The sequence below is a fragment of the Schistocerca gregaria genome, chromosome 10 (genome assembly GCF_023897955.1).
Source record: "Schistocerca gregaria isolate iqSchGreg1 chromosome 10, iqSchGreg1.2, whole genome shotgun sequence".
Taxonomy (NCBI): Eukaryota; Metazoa; Arthropoda; class Insecta; order Orthoptera; family Acrididae; genus Schistocerca; species Schistocerca gregaria.
The window spans coordinates 52,166,844-52,188,018 of NC_064929.1; positions in this window are offsets into that span (position 1 = coordinate 52,166,844).

The window sequence follows — 21,175 nt, forward strand, 5'->3', positions numbered from 1 at the left end:
TTTCCGATGTAAATCTGGGGGCATTCTGTAAGCTGTGGACCTTCAAAGTGTTGATAAAACACAGAAGTTGCATCGGGATTGAATACAACAGTCACTATGCGCAATTTCCTCCATGGGAGTAATGTCTCAAACTGTCTACGATTTGATCGTTCCCTTGAAGATCAGTAGTAGTTTCCGATGCACATATGGAGGCATTCTGTAATCAGTGGACTATTAGAGTGTTGATGAAACACAGAAATTGCATCGGGATTGAATACAACAGTCACCATGCCCACTTTTCCATGGGAGTAATGTCGCAAACAGTCTACGATTTGATCGTTCCCTGGATGACCAGTAGTAGTTTCCGATGCACATCTGGAGGCATTCTGTAATCTGTAGACTATCTGAATGTTGATGAAACACAGAAATTGCATCGGGATTGAATACAACAGTCTCCATGCCCACTTTCCTCCATGGGAGTAATGTCGCTAACAGTCTACGCTTTGATCATTCCCTGGAAGACCAGTAGTAGTTTCCGATGCACATCTGGAGGCATTCTGTAATCTGTGGACCTTGAAAGTGTTGATGAAACACAGAAATTGCATCGGGATGGAATACAACAGTCACCATGCGCACTTTCCTCTGTGGGAGTAATGTCTCAAACTGTCTACACTTTGATCGTTCCCTGGAAGACCAGTAGTAGTTTCCGACGCACATCTGGAGGCATTCTGTAATCTGTGTACCTTCAAAGTGTTGATGAAACACAGAAATTGCATCGGGATTGAATACAACAGTCACCATGCGCACTATCCTCCATGTGAGTAATGTCTCAAACAGTCTACGCTTTGATCGTTCCCTGGAAAACCAGTAGTAGTTTCCGATGCACATCTGGAGGCATTCTGTTATCTGTGGACTATCAGAGTCTTGATGAAACACAGAAATAGCATCGGGATTGAATACAACAGTCACCATGCGCACTTTCCACCATGGGAGTAATGTCGCCAATATTTTACGATTTGATCGTTCCCTGGAAGACCAGTAGTAGTTTCCGATGCACATCTGGAGGCATTCTGTTATCTGTGGACCTTCAAAGTGTTGATGAAACACAGAAATTGCGTCGGGATTGAATACAACAGTCACCATGCACACTTTCCTCCATATGAGTAATGTCACAAACAGTCTACGTTTTGATCGTTCCCTGGAAGACCAGTAGTAGTTTCCGATGCACATCTGGAGGCATTCTGTAATCTGTGGACTATCAGAGTGTTGATGAAACACAGAAATTGCATCGGGATTGAATACAACAGTCACCATGCGCACTTTCCTCTATGGGAGTAATGTCTCAAACAGTTTACGCTTTGATCGTTCATTGGAAGACCAGTAGTAGTATCCGATGAACATCTTCTGACATTTTGTAATGTGTGGACTATCAGAGTGTTGATGAAACACAGAAATTGCATCAGGATTGAATACAGCAGTTACCATGCGCACTTTCCACCATGGGAGTAATGTCTCAAACAGTTTACGCTTTGATCGTTCACTGGAACACCAGTAGTAGTTTCCGATGCACATCTGTGGGCATTCTGTAATGTGTGGACTATCAGAGTGTTGATGAAACACAGCAATTGCCTCGGGATTGAATACAACAGTCACAATACGCACATTCCTCCATGATGGTAATGTCTCAAACAGTCTACGCTTTGATCATTCATTGCAAGACCAGTAGTAGTTTCCGATGCACATCTGGAGGCATTCTGTAATCTGTGGACCTTCAAAGTGTTGATGAAACACAGAAATTGCATCGGGATTGAATACAAAAGTCACCATACGCACTTTCCTCTATGGGAGTGATGTCTCAAAAAGTTTACGCTTTGATCGTTCATTGGAAGGCCAGTAGTAGTTTCCGATGCACATCTTCTGTCATTTTGTAATGTGTGGACTATCAGAGTGTTGATGAAGGACAGAAATTGCATCAGGATTGAATACAACAGTCACCATGCGCACTTTCCACCATGGGAGTAATGTCTCAAACAGTTTACGCTTTGATCGTTCCCTGGAAGACCAGTAGTTGTTTTCGATGCACATCTGTGGGCATTCTGTAATGTGTGGACTATCAGAGTGTTGATGAAACACAGAAATAGCATCGGGATTGAATACAACAGTCACCATGCCCACTTTCCTCCATGGGAGTAATGTCGCAAACTGTCTACGTTTTGATCTTTCCCTGGAAGACCAGTAGTAGTTTCCGATTCACCTCTGGAGGCATTCTGTAATCTGTGGACTATCAGAGTGTTGATAAAACACAGAAATTGCATCGGGATTGAATACAACAGTCACCATGCGCACATTCTCCATGGGAGTAATGTCTCAAACAGTGTACGCTTTGATCGTTCCCTGGAAGACCAGTAGTAGTTTCTGATGCACATCTTGAGGCATTCTGTAAACTGTGGACCTTCAAAGTGTTGATGAAACACAGAAATTGCATCGGGATTTTACACACCATTCACCATGTGAACTTTCCTCCATGGAAGTAATGTCTCAAACAGTCTACGCTTTGATCGTTCCCTGGAAGACCAGTAGTAGTTTCCGATGTAAATCTGGGGGCATTCTGTAAGCTGTGGACCTTCAATGTGTTGATAAAACACAGAAGTTGCATCGGGATTGAATACAACAGTCACTATGCGCACTTTCTTCCATGAGAGTAATGTCTCAAAGAGTCTACGCTTTGATCGTTCCCTGGAAGACCAGTAGTAGTTTCCGATGCACATCTGGAGGCATCCTGTTATCTGTGGACGATCTGAGTGTTGATGAAACACAGAAATTGCATCGGGATTGAATACAACAGTCACCATGCGCAATTTCCTCCATGGGAGTAATGTCTCAAACTGTCTACGTTTTGATCGTTCCCTGGAACACCAGTAGTAGTTTCCGATGCTCATCTGGATGCATTGTGTAATCTGTGGACAATCTGAGTGTTAATGAAACATAGAAATTGCGTCGGGATTGAATACAACAGTCACCATGCGCACTTTCCTCCATGGGAGTAATGTCTCAAACAGTTTACGCTTGGATCGTTCCCTTGAAGACCAGTAGTAGTTTCCGGTGCACATCTGGAGGCATTCTGTAATCAGTGGACTATCAGAGTGTTGATGAAACACAGAAATTGCATCGGGATTGAATACAACAGTCACCATGCCCACTTTCTTCCATGGGAGTAATGTCGCAAACAGTCTACGATTTGATCGTTCCCTGGATGACCAGTAGTAGTTTCCGATGCACATCTGGAGGCATTCTGTAATCTGTAGACTATCTGAGTGTTGATCAAACACAGAAATTGCTTCAGGATTCAATACAACAGTCTCCATGCCCACATTCCTCCATGGGAGTAATGTCGCAAACAGTCTACGCTTTGATCATTCCCTGGAAGACCAGTAGTAGTCTCCGATGCACATCTGGAGGCATTCTGTAATCTGTGGACCTTGAAAGTGTTGATGAAACACAGAAATTGCATCGGGATTGAATACAACAGTCACCATGCGCACATTCTCCATGGGAGTAATGTCTCAAACAGTGTACGCTTTGATCGTTCCCTGGAAGACCAGTAGTAGTTTCTGATGCACATCTTGAGGCATTCTGTAAACTGTGGACCTTCAAAGTGTTGATGAAACACAGAAATTGCATCGGGATTTTACACACCATTCACCATGTGAACTTTCCTCCATGGAAGTAATGTCTCAAACAGTCTACGCTTTGATCGTTCCCTGGAAGACCAGTAGTAGTTTCCGATGTAAATCTGGGGGCATTCTGTAAGCTGTGGACCTTCAATGTGTTGATAAAACACAGAAGTTGCATCGGGATTGAATACAACAGTCACTATGCGCACTTTCTTCCATGAGAGTAATGTCTCAAAGAGTCTACGCTTTGATCGTTCCCTGGAAGACCAGTAGTAGTTTCCGATGCACATCTGGAGGCATCCTGTTATCTGTGGACGATCTGAGTGTTGATGAAACACAGAAATTGCATCGGGATTGAATACAACAGTCACCATGCGCAATTTCCTCCATGGGAGTAATGTCTCAAACTGTCTACGTTTTGATCGTTCCCTGGAACACCAGTAGTAGTTTCCGATGCTCATCTGGATGCATTGTGTAATCTGTGGACAATCTGAGTGTTAATGAAACATAGAAATTGCGTCGGGATTGAATACAACAGTCACCATGCGCACTTTCCTCCATGGGAGTAATGTCTCAAACAGTTTACGCTTGGATCGTTCCCTTGAAGACCAGTAGTAGTTTCCGGTGCACATCTGGAGGCATTCTGTAATCAGTGGACTATCAGAGTGTTGATGAAACACAGAAATTGCATCGGGATTGAATACAACAGTCACCATGCCCACTTTCTTCCATGGGAGTAATGTCGCAAACAGTCTACGATTTGATCGTTCCCTGGATGACCAGTAGTAGTTTCCGATGCACATCTGGAGGCATTCTGTAATCTGTAGACTATCTGAGTGTTGATCAAACACAGAAATTGCTTCAGGATTCAATACAACAGTCTCCATGCCCACATTCCTCCATGGGAGTAATGTCGCAAACAGTCTACGCTTTGATCGTTCCCTGGAAGACCAGTAGTAGTTTCCGACGCACATCTGGAGGCATTCTGTAATCTGTGTACCTTCAAAGTGTTGATGAAACACAGAAATTTCATCGGGATTGAATACAACAGTCACCATGCGCACTATCCTCCATGTGAGTAATGTCACAAACAGTCTACGCTTTGATCGTTCCCTGGAAGACCAGTAGTAGTTTCCGATGCACATCTGGAGGCATTCTGTAATCTGTAGACTATATGAGTCTTGATGAAACACAGAAATTGCATCGGGATTGAATACAACAGTCACCATGCGCACTTTCCACCATGGGAGTAATGTCGCAAACAGTTTACGATTTGATCGTTCCCTGGAAGACCAGTAGTAGTTTCCGATGCACATCTGGAGGCATTCTGTAATCTGTGGACCTTCAAAGTGTTGATGAAGCACAGAAATTGCATCGGGATTGAATAGAACAGTCACCATGCGCACTTTCCTCCATGGGAGTAATGTCGCAAACAGTCTACCATTTGATCGTTCCCTGGATGACCAGTAGTAGTTTCCGATGCACATCTGGAGGCATTCTGTAATCTGTAGACTATCTGAGTGTTGATGAAACACAGAAATTGCATCGGGATTGAATGCAACAGTCTGCATGCCCACTTTCCTCCATGGGAGTAATGTCGCAAACAGTCTACGCTTTGATCACTCCCTGGAAGACCAGTAGTAGTTTCCGATGCACATCTGGAGGCATTCTGTAATCTGTGGACCTTGAAAGTGTTGATGAAACACAGAAATTGCATCGGGATGGAATACAACAGTCACTATGCGCACTTTCCTCCATGAGAGTCATGTCTCAAACGGTCTACGATTTGTTCGTTCCCTGGAAGACCAGTAGTAGTTTCCGATGCACATCTGGAGGCATTCTGTAATGTGTGGACCTTCAAAGTGTTGATGAAACACAGATATTGCATCGGGATGGAATACAACACTCACCATGCGCACTTTCCTCCATGGGTGTAATGTCTCAAACTGTTTATGCTTTGATCGCTCCCTGGAAGACCAGTAGTAGTTTCCGATGCACATCTGGAGGCATTCTGTAATCTGTGGACTGTCGGAGTGTTGATGAAACACAGAAAATGCATCGGGATTGAATACTACAGTCACCAAGCCCACTTTCCTCCATGGGAGTAATGTCGCAAATAGTCGACGCTTTAATACTTCCCTGGAAGACCAGTAGTAGTGTCCGATGCACATCTGGAGGCATTCTGTTATCTGTGGACCTTCAAAGTGTTGATGAAACACAGAAATTGCGTCGGGATTGAATACAACAGTCACAATGCGCACTTTCCTCCATATGAGTAATGTCACAAACAGTCTACGTTTTGATCGTTCCCTGGAAGACCAGTAGTAGTTTCCGATGCACATCTTGAGGCATTCTGTAATCTGTGGACTATCAGAGTGTTGATGAAACACAGAAATTGCATCGGGATTGAATACAACAGACACCATGCGCACTTTCCTCTATGGGAGTAATGTCTCAAACAGTTTACGCTTTGATCGTTCATTGGAAGACCAGTAGTAGTTTCCGATGAACATCTTCTGACATTTTGTAATGTGTGGACTATCAGAGTGTTGATGAAACACAGAAATTGCATCAGGATTGAATACAGCAGTTACCATGCGCACTTTCCACCATGGGAGTAATGTCTCAAACAGATTACGGTTTGATCGTTCCCTGGAACACCAGTAGTAGTTTCCGATGCACATCTGTGGGCATTCTGTAATGTGTGGACTATCAGAGTGTTGATGAAACACAGAAATTGCTTCGGGATTGAATACAACAGTCACCATGCGCACATTCCGCCATGATGGTAATGTCTCAAACAGTCTACGCTTTGATCATTCATTGCAAGACCAGTAGTAGTTTCCGATGCACATCTGGAGGCATTGTGTAATCTGTGGACCTTCCAAGTGTTGATGAAACACAGAAATTGCATCGGGATTAAATACAAAAGTCACCATACGCACTTTCCTCTACGGGAGTAATGTCTCAAACAGTTTACGCTTTGATCGTTCATTGGAAGGCCAGTAGTAGTTTCCGATTCACATCTTCTGTCATTTTGTAATGTGTGGACTATCAGAGTGTTGATGAAAGACAGAAATTGCATCAGGATTGAATACAACAGTCACTATGCGCACTTTCCACCATGGGAGTAATGTCTCAAACAGTTTACGCTTTGATCGTTCCCTGGAAGACCAGTAGTAGTTTCCGATGCACATCTGGAGGCATTCTGTAATCTGTGGACTATCAGAGTGTTGATAAAACACAGAAATTGCATCGGGATTGAATACAACAGTCACCATGCGCACATTCTCCATGGGAGTAATGTCTCAAACAGTGTACGCTTTGATCGTTCCCTGGAAGACCAGTAGTAGTTTCCGATGCACATCTTGAGGCATTCTGTAAACTGTGGACCTTCAAAGTGTTGATGAAACACAGAAATTGCATCGGGATTATACACACCATTCACCATGTGAACTTTCCTCCATGGAAGTAATGTCTCAAACAGTCTACGCTTTAATCGTTCCCCGGAAGACCAGTAGTAGTTTCCGATGTAAATCTGTGGGCATTCTGTAAGCTGTGGACCTTTAAAGTGTTGATAAAACACAGAAGTTGCATCGGGATTGAATACAACAGTCACTATGTGCACTTTCCTCCATGAGAGTAATGTCTCAATCAGTCTACGCTTTGATCGTTCCCTGGAAGACCAGTAGTAGTTTCCGATGCACATCTGGAGGCATACTGTAATCTGTGGACTATCAAAGTGTTGATGAAACACAGAAATTGCATCGGGATTGAACACAACAGCCAACTGCACACGTTCCTGCATGTGAGTAATGTCTCAAACACTCTACGCTTTGATCGTTCCCTGGAAGACCAGTAGTAGTTTCCGATGCACATCTGGAGGCATTCTGTAATCTGTGGACTATCAGATTGTTGATGAAACCCAGAAATTGCATCGGGATTGAATACAACACTCACCATGTGCACTTTTCTCCATGGGAGTAATGTCTCAAACAGTTTACGCTATGACCGTTCCCTGGAACACCAGTCGTAGTTTCCGATGCACATCTGGGGGCATTCTATAATGTGTGGACTATCAGAGTGTTGATGAAACACAGAAATTGCATCAGGATTGAATACAACAGTGACCATGCGCACTTTCCTCCATGGGAGTAATGTCTCAAACAGTCTACGGTTTGATCGTTCCCTGGAAGACCAGTAGTAGTTTCCGATGCACATCTGGAGGCATTTTGTAATCTGTAGACCTTCAAGTGTTGATGAAATCCAGAAATTGCCTCTTGATTGAATACAACAGTCATCATTCGCATTTTCCTCCATGGGAGTGTCTCAAAATGTCTACGTTTTGATCGTTCCCTGGAACACCAGTAGTAGTTTCCGATGCACATCTGGAGGCATTCTGTAATCTGTGGACCATCAAAGTGTTGATGAAAGACAGAAAGTGCATCGGGATTGTATACAACAGGCACCATGCAGGCTTTATTCCATGGGAGTAATGTCTGAAACAGTTTACGCTTTGATCGTTCCCTGGAAGACCAGTAGTAGTTTCTGATGCACATCTTGAGGCATTCTTTACACTGTGGACCTTCAAAGTGTTGATGAAACACAGAAATTGCATCGGGATTGTATACAACATTCACCATGTGAACTTTCCTCCAAGTAAGTAATGTCTCAAACAGTCTACGCTTTAATCGTTCCCTGGAAGACCAGTAGTAGTTTCCGATGTACATCTGGGGGCATTCTGTAAGCTGAAGATCTTCAAAGTGTTGACAAAACACAGAAGTTGCATCGGGATTGAATACAACAGTCACTATGCGCACATTACTCCATGAGAGTAATGTCTCAATCAGTCTACGCTTTGATCGTTCCCTGGAAGACCAGTAGTAGTTTCCGATGCACATCTGGAGGCATTCTGTAATCTGTGGACCTTCAGAGTTTTGATGAAACACAGAAACTGCATCGGGATTGAATACAACAGCCACCATGAGCAGTTTCCTCCATAGGAGTAATGTCTCAAGCAGTCTACGCTTTGATCGTTCCCTGGAAGACCAGTAGTAGTTTCCGATGCACATCTGGAGGCATTCTGTAATCTGTGGACCTTCAAAGTGTTGATGAAAAGCAGAAAATGCCTCGGGATTGGATACAACAGTCATCATTCGGATTTTCCTCCATGGGAGTAATGTATCAAACTCTCTAAGTTTTGATCGTACCCTGGAACACCAGTAGTAGTTTCTGATGCACATCTGGAGGCATTCTGTAATCTGTGGACCTTCATAGTGTTGATGAGACACAGAAAGTGCATCGGGATTGATTACAACAGTCACCATGCCCACTTTCCTCCATGGGAGTAATGTCTCAAACAGTCTACGGTTTGATCGTTCCCTGGAAGACGTGTAGTAGTTTCCGATGCACATCAGGAGGCATTTTGTAATCTGTGGACTATCAGAGGGTTGATGAAAAACAGAAATTGCATCGGGATTGAATACAACAGTCACCATGTGCACTTTTCTCCATGGGAGTAATGTCTCAAACAGTCTACGGTTTGATCGTACCCTGCAAGACCAGTAGTAGTTTCCGATGCACAACTGGAGGCAATCTGTAATCTGTGGACCTTCAAAGTGTTGATGAAACACAGAAATTGCCTCGGGATTGAATACAACAGTCATCATTCGCATTTTCCTCCATGAGAGTAATGTCTCAAACTGTCTACGATTTGATCGTTCCCTGGAACAACAGTAGTAGTTTCCGATGCACATCTGGAGGCATTCTGTAATCTGTGGACCTTCAAAGTGTTGATGAAACACAGAAAGTGCATCGGGATTGTATACAACAGTCACCATGTGCACATTCCTCCATGGGAGTAATGTCTCAAACAGTTTACGCTTTGATCGTTCCCTTGAAGACCAGTAGTAGTTTCCGATGCACATCTGAAGGCATTCTGTAATCTGTGGATCTTCAAAGTGTTGATGAAACACAGAAATTGCATCGGTATGGAATACAACAGTCACCATGCGCACTTTCCTCCATGGGACTAATGTCTCAAACTGTCTACGATTTGATCGTTCATTGGAAAACCAGTAGTAGTTTCCGATGCACATCTGGAGGCATTCTGTAACCTGTCGACCTTCAAAATGTTGATGAAACACAGAAATTGCATCGAGATTGAATACAACAGCCACCTTGCGCACTTTCCTCCATGTGAGTAATGTCTCAAAGGGTCTACGCTTTGATCGTTCCCTGGAAGACCAGTAGTAGTTTCCGATGCACATCTGGAGGCATTCTGTAATCTGTGGACCTTCAAAGTGTTGATGAAACACAGAAATCGCATCACGATTGAATACAACAGTCACCATGCGCACTTTCCTCCATGGGAGTAATGTCTCAAACAGTCTACGCTTAGATCGTTCCCTGGAAGACCTGTAGTAGTTTCCGATGCACATCTTAAAGCATTTTGTAATCTGTGGACTATCAGAGTCTTGATGAAACACAGAAATTGCATGGGGATTGAATACAACAATCACCATGTGCACTTTTCTCCATGGGAGTAATGTATCAAACAGTTTACGCTTTGATCGTTCCCTGGAAGACCAGTAGTAGTTTCCGATGCACATCTTTGGGCATTCTATAATGTGTGGACTATCAGAGTGTTGATGAAACACAGAAATTGCATCAGGATTTAATACAACAGTCCCCATGCGCACTTTCCTCCATGGGAGTAATGTCACAAACTGTCTATGTTTTGATCGTTCATTGGAACACCAGTAGTAGTTTCCGATGCACATCTGGAGGCATTCTGTAATCTCTGGACCTTCAAAGTGTTGATGAAACACAGAAAGTGCATCGGGAGTGTATACAACAGGCACCATGCAGGCTTTTCTATATGGGAGTAATGTCTCAAACAGTTTACGCATTGATCGTTCCCTTGAAGACCAGTAGTAGTTTCCGATGCACATCTGGAGGCATTCTGTAATCTGTGGACTATCAGAGTGTTGATGAAACACAGAAATTGCATCGGGATTGAATACAACAGTCACCATGACCACTTGCCTCCATGGGAGTAATGTTGCAAACAGTCTACGATTTGATCGTTCCCTGGAAGACCAGTAGTAGTTTCCGATGCACATCTGGAGGCCTTCTGTAACCTGTCGACCTTCAAAATGTTGATGAAACACAGAAATTGCATCGGGATTGAATACAAAAGCCACCTTGCGCACTTTCCTCCATGTGAGTAATGTCTCAAACAGTCTACGCTTTGATCGTTCCCTGGAAGACCAGTAGTAGTTTCCGATGCACATCTGGAGGCATTCTGTAATCTGTGGACCTTCAAAGTGTTGATGAAACACAGAAATTGCATCACGATTGAATACAACAGTCACCATGCGCACTTTCCTCCATGGGAGTAATGTCTCAAACAGTCTACGCTTAGATCGTTCCCTGGAAGACCTGTAGTAGTTTCCGATGCACATCTTAAAGCATTTTGTAATCTGTGGACTATCAGAGTCTTGATGAAACACAGAAATTGCATGGGGATTGAATACAACAATCACCATGTGCACTTTTCTCCATGGGGGTAATGTCTCAAACAGTTTACGCTTTGATCGTTCCCTGGAAGACCAGTAGTAGCTTTCGATGCACATCTTTGGGCATTCTATAATGTGTGGACTATCAGAGTGTTGATGAAACACAGAAATTGCATCAGGATTGAATACAACAGTCCCCATGCGCACTTTCCTCCATGGGAGTAATGTCACAAACTGTCTATGTTTTGATCGTTCATTGGAACACCAGTAGTAGTTTCCGATGCACATCTGGAGGCATTCTGTAATCTGTGGACCTTCAAAGTGTTGATGAAACACAGAAAGTGCATCGGGAGTGTATACAACAGGCACCATGCAGGCTTTTCTATATGGGAGTAATGTCTCAAACAGTTTACGCATTGATCGTTCCCTTGAAGACCAGTAGTAGTTTCCGATGCACATCTGGAGGCATTCTGTAATCTGTGGACTATCTGAGTGTTGATGAAACACAGAAATTGCATCGTTATTGAATACAACAGTCACCATGACCACTTGCCTCCATGGGAGTAATGTTGCAAACAGTCTACGATTTGATCGTTCCCTGGAAGACAAGTAGTAGTTTCCGATGAACATCTGGAGGCATTCTGTAATCTGTGGACTATCTGAGTGTTGATGAAACACAGAAATTGCATCGGGATTGAATACAACATTCTCCATGCCTACTTTCCTCCATGGGAGTAATGTCTCAAACAGTCTACGCTTTGATCATTCCCTGGAAGAACAGTAGTAGTTTCCGATGCACATCTGGAGGCATTCTGTAATCTGTGGACCTTCAAAGTGTTGATGAAACACAGAAATTGCATCGGGATTGAATACAACGGTCACCATGCGCACTACCCTCCATTGTTGTAATGTCTCAAACAGTTTACGCTCTGATCGTTCCCTGGAAGACCAGTAGTAGTTTCCCATGCACATCTGGAGGCATTCTGTAATCTGTGTACCTTCAAAGTGTTGATGAAACACAGAAAATGCATCGGGATTGAATACTACAGTCACCAAGCCCACTTTCCTCCATGGGAGTAATGTCGCAAACAGTCGACGCTTTAATAGTTCCCTGGAAGACCAGTAGTAGTGTCCGATGCACATCTGGAGGCATTCTGTTATCTGTGGACCTTCAAAGTGTTGATGAAACACAGAAATTGCGTCGGGATTGAATACAACAGTCACAATGCGCACTTTCCTCCATATGAGTAATGTCACAAACAGTCTACGTTTTGATCGTTCCCTGGAAGACCAGTAGTAGTTTCCGATGCACATCTTGAGGCATTCTGTAATCTGTGGACTATCAGAGTGTTGATGAAACACAGAAATTGCATCGGGATTGAATACAACAGACACCATGCGCACTTTCCTCTATGGGAGTAATGTCTCAAACAGTTTACGCTTTGATCGTTCATTGGAAGACCAGTAGTAGTTTCCGATGAACATCTTCTGACATTTTGTAATGTGTGGACTATCAGAGTGTTGATGAAACACAGAAATTGCATCAGGATTGAATACAGCAGTTACCATGCGCACTTTCCACCATGGGAGTAATGTCTCAAACAGATTACGGTTTGATCGTTCCCTGGAACACCAGTAGTAGTTTCCGATGCACATCTGTGGGCATTCTGTAATGTGTGGACTATCAGAGTGTTGATGAAACACAGAAATTGCTTCGGGATTGAATACAACAGTCACCATGCGCACATTCCGCCATGATGGTAATGTCTCAAACAGTCTACGCTTTGATCATTCATTGCAAGACCAGTAGTAGTTTCCGATGCACATCTGGAGGCATTGTGTAATCTGTGGACCTTCCAAGTGTTGATGAAACACAGAAATTGCATCGGGATTAAATACAAAAGTCACCATACGCACTTTCCTCTACGGGAGTAATGTCTCAAACAGTTTACGCTTTGATCGTTCATTGGAAGGCCAGTAGTAGTTTCCGATTCACATCTTCTGTCATTTTGTAATGTGTGGACTATCAGAGTGTTGATGAAAGACAGAAATTGCATCAGGATTGAATACAACAGTCACTATGCGCACTTTCCACCATGGGAGTAATGTCTCAAACAGTTTACGCTTTGATCGTTCCCTGGAAGACCAGTAGTAGTTTCCGATGCACATCTGGAGGCATTCTGTAATCTGTGGACTATCAGAGTGTTGATAAAACACAGAAATTGCATCGGGAATGAATACAACAGTCACCATGCGCACATTCTCCATGGGAGTAATGTCTCAAACAGTGTACGCTTTGATCGTTCCCTGGAAGACCAGTAGTAGTTTCCGATGCACATCTTGAGGCATTCTGTAAACTGTGGACCTTCAAAGTGTTGATGAAACACAGAAATTGCATCGGGATTATACACACCATTCACCATGTGAACTTTCCTCCATGGAAGTAATGTCTCAAACAGTCTACGCTTTAATCGTTCCCCGGAAGACCAGTAGTAGTTTCCGATGTAAATCTGTGGGCATTCTGTAAGCTGTGGACCTTTAAAGTGTTGATAAAACACAGAAGTTGCATCGGGATTGAATACAACAGTCACTATGTGCACTTTCCTCCATGAGAGTAATGTCTCAATCAGTCTACGCTTTGATCGTTCCCTGGAAGACCAGTAGTAGTTTCCGATGCACATCTTTAGGCATACTGTTATCTGTGGACTATCAGAGTGTTGATGAAACAAAGAAAATGCATCGGGATTCAATACTACAGTCACCATGCCTACTTTCCTCCATGGGAGTAATGTCGCAAACAGTCGACGCTTTGATCGTTCCCTGGAAGACCAGTAGTAGTTTCCGATGCACATCTGGAGGCATACTGTAATCTGTGGACTATCAAAGTGTTGATGAAACACAGAAATTGCATCGGGATTGAATACAACAGCCAACTGCACACGTTCCTGCATGTGAGTAATGTCTCAAACACTCTACGCTTTGATCGTTCCCTGGAAGACCAGTAGTAGTTTCCGATGCACATCTGGAGGCATTCTGTAATCTGTGGACTATCAGATTGTTGATGAAACCCAGAAATTGCATCGGGATTGAATACAACACTCACCATGTCCACTTTTCTCCATGGGAGTAATGTCTCAAACAGTTTACGCTATGACCGTTCCCTGGAACACCAGTCGTAGTTTCCGATGCACATCTGGGGGCATTCTATAATGTGTGGACTATCAGAGTGTTGATGAAACACAGAAATTGCATCAGGATTGAATACAACAGTGACCATGCGCACTTTCCTCCATGGGAGTAATGTCTCAAACAGTCTACGGTTTGATCGTTCCCTGGAAGACCAGTAGTAGTTTCCGATGCACATCTGGAGGCATTTTGTAATCTGTAGACCTTCAAGTGTTGATGAAATCCAGAAATTGCCTCTTGATTGAATACAACAGTCATCATTCGCATTTTCCTCCATGGGAGTGTCTCAAAATGTCTACGTTTTGATCGTTCCCTGGAACACCAGTAGTAGTTTCCGATGCACATCTGGAGGCATTCTGTAATCTGTGGACCATCAAAGTGTTGATGAAAGACAGAAAGTGCATCGGGATTGTATACAACAGGCACCATGCAGGCTTTATTCCATGGTAGTAATGTCTGAAACAGTTTACGCTTTGATCGTTCCCTGGAAGACCAGTAGTAGTTTCTGATGCACATCTTGAGGCATTCTTTACACTGTGGACCTTCAAAGTGTTGATGAAACACAGAAATTGCATCGGGATTGTATACAACATTCACCATGTGAACTTTGCTCCAAGTAAGTAATGTCTCAAACAGTCTACGCTTTAATCGTTCCCTGGAAGACCAGTAGTAGTTTCCGATGTACATCTGGGGGCATTCTGTAAGCTGAAGATCTTCAAAGTGTTGATAAAACACAGAAGTTGCATCGGGATTGAATACAACAGTCACTATGCGCACATTACTCCATGAGAGTAATGTCTCAATCAGTCTACGCTTTGATCGTTCCCTGGAAGACCAGTAGTAGTTTCCGATGCACATCTGGAGGCATTCTGTAATCTGTGGACCTTCAGAGTTTTGATGAAACACAGAAACTGCATCGGGATTGAATACAACAGCCACCATGAGCAGTTTCCTCCATAGGAGTAATGTCTCAAGCAGTCTACGCTTTGATCGTTCCCTGGAAGACCAGTAGTGGTTTCCGGTGCACATCTGGAGGCATTCTGTAATCTGTGGACCTTCAAAGTGTTGATGAAACACAGAAATTGCATCGGGATTGAATACAACAGCCACCTTGCGGACGTTCCTGCATGTGAGTAATGTCTCAAACAGTCTACGCTTTGATCGATCCCTGGAATACCAGTAGTAGTTTCCGATGCACATCTGGAGGCATTCTGTAATCTGTGGACCTTCAAAGTGTTGATGAAACACAGAAATTGCATCGAGATTGAATACAACAGTCACCATGCGCACTTTCCTCCATGGGAGTAATGTCTCAAACAGTCTACGGTTTGATCGTTCCCTGGAAGACGTGTAGTAGTTTCCGATGCACATCAGGAGGCATTTTGTAATCTGTGGACTATCAGAGTGTTGATGAAAAACAGAAATTACATCGGGATTGAATACAACAGTCACCATGTGCACTTTTCTCCATGGGAGTAATGTCTCAAACAGTCTACGGTTTGATCGTACCCTGCAAGACCAGTAGTAGTTTCCGATGCACAACTGGAGGCAATCTGTAATCTGTGGACCTTCAAAGTGTTGATGAAACACAGAAATTGCCTCGGGATTGAATACAACAGTCATCATTCGCATTTTCCTCCGTGAGAGTAATGTCTCAAACTGTCTACGATTTGATCGTTCCCTGGAACAACAGTAGTAGTTTCCGATGCACATCTGGAGGCATTCTGTAATCTGTGGACCTTCAAAGTGTTGATGAAACACAGAAAGTGCATCGGGATTGTATACAACAGTCACCATGTGCACATTCCTCCATGGGAGTAATGTCTCAAACAGTTTACGCTTTGATCGTTCCCTTGAAGACCAGTAGTAGTTTCCGATGCACATCTGAAGGCATTCTGTAATCTGTGGATCTTCAAAGTGTTGATGAAACACAGAAATTGCATCGGTATGGAATACAACAGTCACCATGCGCACTTTCCTCCATGGGACTAATGTCTCAAACTGTCTACGATTTGATCGTTCATTGGAAAACCAGTAGTAGTTTCCGATGCACATCTGGAGGCATTCTGTAACCTGTCGACCTTCAAAATGTTGATGAAACACAGAAATTGCATCGAGATTGAATACAACAGCCACCTTGCGCACTTTCCTCCATGTGAGTAATGTCTCAAAGAGTCTACGCTTTGATCGTTCCCTGGAAGACCAGTAGTAGTTTACGATGCACATCTGGAGGCATTCTGTAATCTGTGGACCTTCAAAGTGTTGATGAAACACAGAAATTGCATCACGATTGAATACAACAGTCACCATGCGCACTTTCCTCCATGGGAGTAATGTCTCAAACAGTCTACGCTTAGATCGTTCCCTGGAAGACCTGTAGTAGTTTCCGATGCACATCTTAAAGCATTTTGTAATCTGTGGACTATCAGAGTCTTGATGAAACACAGAAATTGCATGGGGATTGAATACAACAATCACCATGTGCACTTTTCTCCATGGGAGTAATGTATCAAACAGTTTACGCTTTGATCGTTCCCTGGAAGACCAGTAGTAGTTTCCGATGCACATCTTTGGGCATTCTATAATGTGTGGACTATCAGAGTGTTGATGAAACACAGAAATTGCATCAGGATTTAATACAACAGTCCCCATGCGCACTTTCCTCCATGGGAGTAATGTCACAAACTGTCTATGTTTTGATCGTTCATTGGAACACCAGTAGTAGTTTCCGATGCACATCTGGAGGCATTCTGTAATCTGTGGACCTTCAAAGTGTTGATGAAACACAGAAAGTGCATCGGGAGTGTATACAACAGGCACCATGCAGGCTTTTCTATATGGGAGTAATGTCTCAAACAGTTTACGCATTGATCGTTCCCTTGAAGACCAGTAGTAGTTTCCGATGCACATCTGGAGGCATTCTGTAATCTGTGGACTATCAGAGTGTTGATGAAACACAGAAATTGCATCGGGATTGAATACAACAGTCACCATGACCACTTGCCTCCATGGGAGTAATGTTGCAAACAGTCTACGATTTGATCGTTCCCTGGAAGACCAGTAGTAGTTTCCGATGAACATCTGGAGGCATTCTGTAATCTGTGGACTATCTGAGTGTTGATGAAACACAGAAATTGCATCGGGATTGAATACAACATTCTCCATGCCTACTTTCCTCCATGGGAGTAATGTCGCAAACAGTCTACGCTTTGATCATTCCCTGGAAGAACAGTAGTAGTTTCCGATGCACATCTGGAGGCATTCTGTAATCTGTGGATCTTCAAAGTGTTGATGAAACACAGAAATTGCATCGGTATGGAATACAACAGTCACCATGCGCACTTTCCTCCATGGGACTAATGTCTCAAACTGTCTACGATTTGATCGTTCCCTGGAAGACCAGTAGTAGTTTCCGATGCACATCTGGAGGCCTTCTGTAACCTGTCGACCTTCAAAATGTTGATGAAACACAGAAATTGCATCGGGATTGAATACAAAAGCCACCTTGCGCACTTTCCTCCATGTGAGTAATGTCTCAAACAGTCTACGCTTTGATCGTTCCCTGGAAGACCAGTAGTAGTTTCCGATGCACATCTGGAGGCATTCTGTAATCTGTGGACCTTCAAAGTGTTGATGAAACACAGAAATTGCATCACGATTGAATACAACAGTCACCATGCGCACTTTCCTCCATGGGAGTAATGTCTCAAACAGTCTACGCTTAGATCGTTCCCTGGAAGACCTGTAGTAGTTTCCGATGCACATCTTAAAGCATTTTGTAATCTGTGGACTATCAGAGTCTTGATGAAACACAGAAATTGCATGGGGATTGAATACAACAATTACCATGTGCACTTTTCTCCATGGGAGTAATGTCTCAAACAGTTTACGCTTTGATCGTTCCCTGGAAGACCAGTAGTAGCTTTCGATGCACATCTTTGGGCATTCTATAATGTGTGGACTATCAGAGTGTTGATGAAACACAGAAATTGCATCAGGATTGAATACAACAGTCCCCATGCGCACTTTCCTCCATGGGAGTAATGTCACAAACTGTCTATGTTTTGATCGTTCATTGGAACACCAGTAGTAGTTTCCGATGCACATCTGGAGGCATTCTGTAATCTGTGGACCTTCAAAGTGTTGATGAAACACAGAAAGTGCATCGGGAGTGTATACAACAGGCACCATGCAGGCTTTTCTATATGGGAGTAATGTCTCAAACAGTTTACGCATTGATCGTTCCCTTGAAGACCAGTAGTAGTTTCCGATGCACATCTGGAGGCATTCTGTAATCTGTGGACTATCAGAGTGTTGATGAAACACAGAAATTGCATCGTTATTGAATACAACAGTCACCATGACCACTTGCCTCCATGGGAGTAATGTTGCAAACAGTCTACGATTTGATCGTTCCCTGGAAGACAAGTAGTAGTTTCCGATGAACATCTGGAGGCATTCTGTAATCTGTGGACTATCTGAGTGTTGATGAAACACAGAAATTGCATCGGGATTGAATACAACATTCTCCACGCCTACTTTCCTCCATGGGAGTAATGTCTCAAACAGTCTACGCTTTCATCATTCCCTGGAAGAACAGTAGTAGTTTCCGATGCACATCTGGAGGCATTCTGTAATCTGTGGACCTTCAAAGTGTTGATGAAACACAGAAATTGCATCGGGATTGAATACAAAGGTCACCATGCGCACTATCCTCCATTGTTGTAATGTCTCAAACAGTTTACGATCTGATCGTTCCCTGGAAGACCAGTAGTAGTTTCCGATGCACATCTGGAGGCATTCTGTAATCTGTGGACTATATGAGTCTTGATGAAACACAGAAATTGCATCGGGATTGAATACAACAGTCACCATGCGCACTTTCCTCCATGGGGTAATGTCTCAAACAGTTTACGCTTTGATCGTTCCCTGGAAGACCAGTTGTAGTTTCCGATGCACATATGGAGGCATTCTGTAATCTGTGTACGTTCAAAGTGTTGATGAAACACAGAAATTGCATCGGGATTGAGTACAACTGTCACCATGCGCACTATCCTCCATGTGGGTAATGTCTCAAACAGTCTACGCTTTGATCGTTCCCTGGAAGACCAGTAATAGTTTCCGATGCACATCTGGAGGCATTCTGTAATCTGTGGACTATCAGAGTCTTGATGAAACACAGAAATTGCATCGGGATTGAATACGACAGTCACCATGCGCACTTTCCTCCATTGGTGTAATGTCTCAAACAGTTTACGCTTCGATCGTCCCCTGGAAGACCAGTAGTAGTTTCCGATGCACATCTGGAGGCATTCTGTAATCTGTGGACTATCAGGGTGTTGATGAAACACAGATATTGCATTGGGATTGAATACAACAGTCACCATGCGCACTTTCCTAGATGGTTGTAATGTCTCAAACAGTTTACGCTTTGATCGTTCCCTGGAAGACCAGTCGTAGTTTCCGATGCACATCTGGGGGCATTCTATATTGTGTGGACTATCAGAGTGTTGATGAAACACAGAAATTGCATCAGGATTGAATACAACAGTGACCATGCGCCCTTTCCTCCATGGGAGTAATGTCTCAAACAGTCTACGGTTTGATCGTTCCCTGGAAGACCTGTAGTAGTTTCCGATGCACATCTGGAGGCAACCTGTAATCTGTGGATCTTCAAAGTGTTGATGAAATCCAGAAATTGCCTCGGGCTTGAATACAACAGTCATCATTCGCATTTTCCTCCATGGGAGTAATGTCTCAAGCAGTCTACGCTTTGATCGTTCCCTGGAAGACCAGTAGTAGTTTCCGATGCACATCTGGAGGCATTCTGTAATCTGTGAATCTTCAAAGTGCTGATGAATCACAGAAATTGCATCGCAATTGAATACAACAGTCACCATGCGCACTTTCCTCCATGGGAGAAATGTCTCAAACAGTCTACGGTTTGATCGTTCCCTGGAAGACGTGTAGTAGTTTCCGATGCACATCAGGAGGCATTTTGTAATCTGTGGACTATCAGAGTGTTGATGAAAAACAGAAATTGCATCGGGATTGAATACAACAGTCACCATGTGCACTTTTCTCCATGGGAGTAATGTCTCAAACAGTTTACGCTTTGATCGTTCCATGGAAGACCAGTCGTAGTTTCCGATGCACATCTGGGGGCATTCTATAATGTGTGGACTATCAGAGTGTTGATGAAACACAGAAATTGCATCAGGATTGAATACAACAGTGACCATGCGCACTTTCCTCCATGGGAGTATTGTCTCAAACAGTCTACGGTTTGATCGTTCCCTGCAAGACCAGTAGTAGTTTCCGATGCACAACTGGAGGCATTCTGTAATCTGTGGACCTTCAAAGTGTTGATGAAACACAGAAATTGCCTCGGGATTGAATACAACAGTCATCATTCGCATTTTCCTCCATGAGAGTAATGTCTCAAACTGTCTACGTTTTGATCGTTCCCTGGAACAACAGTAGTAGTTTCCGATGCACATCTGGAGGCATTCTGTAATCTGTGGACCTTCAAAGTGTTGATGAAACACAGAAAGTGCATCGGGATTGTATACAACAGTCACCATGTGCACATTCCTCCATGGGAGTAATGTCTCAAACAGTTTACGCTTTGATCGTTCCCTTGAAGACCAGTAGTAGTTTCCGATGCACATCTGGAGGCATTCTGTAATCTGTGGATCTTCAAAGTGTTGATGAAACACAGAAATTGCATCGGTATGGAATACAACAGTCACCATGCGCACTTTCCTCCATGGGACTAATGTCTCAAACTGTCTACGATTTGATCGTTCCCTAGAA